Source organism: Centruroides sculpturatus, unplaced genomic scaffold (assembly GCF_000671375.1).
Source record: "Centruroides sculpturatus isolate CEXI.00-Female unplaced genomic scaffold, Cexi_2.0 scaffold394, whole genome shotgun sequence".
In the NCBI taxonomy this organism is placed as follows: Eukaryota; Metazoa; Arthropoda; class Arachnida; order Scorpiones; family Buthidae; genus Centruroides; species Centruroides sculpturatus.
In genome coordinates this window covers 1,183-6,107 of record NW_019384594.1, presented here as the reverse complement: position 1 = coordinate 6,107, position 4,925 = coordinate 1,183, and positions in this window count along the sequence as shown.

Below are 4,925 nucleotides of genomic sequence, written 5' to 3'. Positions count from 1 at the left end.
GTATGAAAAAAAAAAAAAAAAAAAAAAAAAACAACATTGTAGTCTCTGTAAAAGCAAAAAAAGAAAAAAGGTTGTGACCCTTTAGCCGCATCGACCCCTGGGGGTCGATATCAACCACTTTGGCGACCCCTGGTATAAAGTTTATAGCCTCCCTCCCTAATCTTCAAGCTCTGGAACAAACTGACGCTGATGGTATAAGATTCTCCTAACAGACCACGGTTTTATAATCTCTCTTTGACCTTTGTCAATGATATATATATGTCATTTACATCAGTGGTCCCCAACCCCCAGGCCGCGGACCGGTACCGGTACCGGTCCGTGAATCAAATGGTACTGGGCCGCCCAAGGAACATTAAATTATTTCCACTTTATTTACTATGGTGTATTTGTCTCGGGTTTGTGCAACTTTTAACAGGCGACGGAACAACGGAATAAATTGGACGTAAGAAACACGCTTCGAGTGTCATTGTCTTCTACTCGTATTATCCCCAGATGGAACTATCTCGTTGCAAAGAAACAAGCTCAGGGTTCTCATTGATTTAGCGTTCTAGTGAGTTAAAATGTTAAATCACATTACTGTATATTCATTTTTTGGTGTAACTGTATTTTATTTTGAAGGCATGTTTAAATACAGTTAAATTAAAATTATTAAATTAAATCAATCTAAAATATGAACAATCAACGTCCCCCTCAGCGGGCCGCAGTAAAGTTATCAAACGTTGACCGGTCCGCGGCGATAAAAAGGTTGGGAACCGCTGATTTACATATTCAATATTTTAAATAATTTATATTTTATTCCTTATGCAAGAAATGAGTAATCAATAAATTGACAATATACTGTATATACCAGCGTTTCCCAACCTTTTTTGTGCTATGCCCCACCTAAACCTTTCTAAAATTCTTAAGCCCCCTAACATATACAGCAACTACATAGTTAACTTAAACTCTGGACGAGTCCATTTTCGAATTGCCCCCTGTGGGGCGTGGGCCCTATGTTGGGAAACACTGGTATATATTTTATAAATTTAATTTTCAGTAAAACAATTGTTCTGAAGTAGAATTACCCTACAGACCACTAAAATATCACAATTTGGTATTTTTTTCTGTGGACTGCAGTTGAGAACCCCCGATTTAAATTAACAGTAAATTCAGTATATTATTATTTCATGCAGTTTTTTTGGGTTTTTGGCTGTGTTTTAGTAGGGTATGCCAGGAAAAATTCAGATTATTATTATTGTTATTATTTGTAATAGGAATTTATTATTTATACCATGGAATGACACAGCTGCTGCTAGAATGCCCACTAGGGGTGTCCCGGGCTACTAGAATAGAAGGATTAAAAGTATTAAATAATCTAATAATCTTAATCTGTTGTTGTTTTTTGCCAGGGCAATGCCAGGCTTATCTGCTGGTCCCTGACATAAACCATGACGAAGTTTTCCCTTGCCTTTCTTGATAACAAACTTTGCATTTGTATACTCCAATCAGTATATGCTAATAATAATAGCACATTATTAAAGAAAAACACTGAATTACAAAATTATATTATACTATCTGAGATACTTAATATATTTGATAAATTTAATCAATGTTACACACTTACATTTTTCACTTACTATCACTGTTAATATTTTGAAAAATATAGTCTATATAATAAAGGATAACAAACCTACAGACACTGTGCTAAAATAACAACCCTACTTCCTTCATAAACTATGCAAATCTAGAATTTTCAAGGGCCCCCCTCATGTTAAATACAGGTACAGTACCAGGAACTGTGAATTTTTAAACCGACATTGTTATTCACAATGTTTACATTTTTATAATTTCTGAATATATTAGATTGTAAAAATGAAGGCTGTGAAAGAACTACTGTTAAGATGATCTGCAAAGAATCTAATACAGTAAACTATCAAAACACCTGCTGTAGCTAATTTGCATCAATTCTGATCTAATATATAAATACAGTAGAGCATTGATTATCCGAAACAATTTGGGACTGGGATTGTTTGAATAATCGATTATGTATGAAAAATATTAACCTATCCCATGTTGAAATTCGTTCAAATCCTGGCACGTCCTTAAGTACCCTCTCGTGGTCACGCCAGTGCTGCCAGCTAAAACACGCACACCAACAAAAATAATATTGGAGTAGCCCAAGACATAGCCAAATATTGCAGTGCCATAGCACTAGCGGAAATTTAAATTTGCCAACTGGAACGCTTTCAGTTAACCAATGTTTCGGTTGATCGATATTTGGATAATCAATGCTCTACTGTAATGAGGTTGAGTACTGGAATTCATGACTGGCCCATGACTGAAAATGCACATCAGGTTTCCCTTTCAGTTTCCACATTTGCAAGGCTCTTGATGAAGGAAAACCAGTTGTTGACTGCTATAAACTGTTGTAAGACTACACTAACTACTGGATCAGAATAGCCAGTGATCAACCACTGATGCACACTGGCTTTCCAATTCCTGTTATTCCAAGGTATTTAATATTTAACTGACACACCAATCAGAATCATCCATAAAAACTGAAAATAACAAAATCAACAGTTGTAAAATTTATAGTTTTAAAAACATTGCATATGTCAGCGCATTAAAATGCCACCAGTAAAGTCAAGTCCAAAAATGCTAAATACATTAGTATACAGAGAAAATACACTCTGGTACTCTTTCTGCTATTAGAGGCCAAAAAATGTCTATCAGAGCCACATCAAGTTCTGAAACAAACCAGTCCAATTCAAATCTATCTCTGTATGCAACATCACATGGAAATGGGTCTCCTGGCTTTCTTCTTCATTTATATTGACCATGACCAATTGTTACATAAAAGAAATATGAATAAAAATAATGTGCACTAAGTGCTATTGCTTCCAAGTCATGGCAAGAGTTCATATCAGAAAAGGAAAGAGCAAAAGCATGCAAAACAGAAGAAAAAGAAAGGAGGTAAATGGAAAGACTGAAGAAAAAAAGCTGAAACATCTTCCAGGAAATGTAATGGCAGAGGGGGAAAAGAGAAAAAGTTCTTGCATCACTAAATATAAATTAAGTTGGGATCACTGAGAAGTAGAAGTGTGCAAATTATGCTGTGGTTGTCTTTGGTTGTCTAAAAAAAACCCAAACTTTTGCTCTAGAAATATAACTAGATGGCACAACTAGCATTAATGATCAAATTCAAAATCTTGAATGTTATACTATCAATCGTGTGCAATTATATTTGAATTGGTTCATAACAATCCTCTGTGTGGCACGAAATGGAAGGGTTATTTCATGACCCTCATCAGAAAATTGCAATGGAGCAACATGCCAACATTAAGTTCTGTGTAAAACCAAAGAAACCCTTTAAGTTACTGAAATAAGTATACAGGAATGATTGCCTAAGCCAGACACAGGTTTACGACTGATTTCATCAATTCAAAAATGGCCGAGAGTCAATAGAAAATGATTTGAAAAGTGGTTGTCCGAAGACATTGACTACGGACAGTAACATTGATAAAGTGCAACAAATATTAGGAAAGGATTCAAACGTGACCCATAGAATGTTGTCAGAGGAGTTGGGAGTGTCAAAGGACTCTGTCCACATAATTTTATGTAATCATTTAAACAAATGTAAGGTCTGTTTCCATGTTGTTCCACACTCATTGAGAATCAAAAACAAGCATGCATTCATCATGCTCAGGACATCATCAAAACAACTTGCTGCAATCCAAATTTTCTCAGAAATATTGTCACAGGTTATGAGACATGGTGCTACCAATATGACCTGTTGGCAAAACATCAAAGTTTCGTGTGGAAGTCATCAAACGAGCCCACCTGAAAAACTTCATTTCCAAAAATCACAGGTCAAGTCCATGCTCATCTGTTTTTATGATTCCAAAGGTATTATGCACAAAGAATTTGTCCCAAATGGCCAGAATGTTACTAGAGAGTATTACAGTAGAACCTCGAAAACTCGGCTCTCGATAACCCGGCACTCCGGATAACTCGGCCACACCCTGGCAGGGCAAAAAAATCCCCAGTTAATTAATTTTCATTATAGACAGCTTTATAAAAGTATAAAAGCTCTCATAAAGTATTTTTCTGAGGTCTGTCTTATCAGCTAAATTACTGTACACAGTGTATTCATTAATTTTCATTTTCATGTGGTAAAGGCTCTATGCCTTCATAAAGGACGTACTTTTCCTTTGTTTAAGGGTATTTGGGCAGTTTATTCTCTGTTATATTCTCAAATAAACAATACATACAAGTACAGTATAGTATTTTCTGAGGAAACACTCGTACTTATTTTTTTAACCCTGTTCCTGATAACCCGGCATTTTCACAAACTCGGCCACCCTTCGGTCCACATTAGGCTGAGTTTTCGAGGTTCTACTGTATTTGGGTATTTTGGAACATCTCTGGAACCGAATTTTATGCGTACAGTTGAGTATCATGCTCAAGGAAGCTGGACACTGCTGCATGATAACACATCCTTGCACAAGAGCATCAATTTTTGGCTCAAAAAGGTATTGTAACCCTGGATCTTCCACCATATTCTCCCGATCTGGCTCCCTGTGACTATTTTCTGTTCCCAAAACTAAAAATTCCAATGAAAAGGACTCGCTAAAAGGACATTTCCGAAACTGAGGCTGCCGTGACCGCAGTACTGAACCAAGTGCCAAAACAGGAGCTGAAAAAGTCCTTTAAAATGCTAATTACTTGTTCTGAACATTGTATTGATGAACAAGGGCCTTATTTCAAGTAAATAAACAGATTTATAATAATATTTCTTGTAGTTTTTCTTCCTATAGCAAAAGTTCAGTTTCTTTTTAGACAACCTGTATAGATAGTGACACAGAAATGGATGAACTAAAAAATGTTGGCTGTGATTGCAGCAGGTGGTACCATTTAAAATGTTCGCCAATAGTAGGAACCTCTTA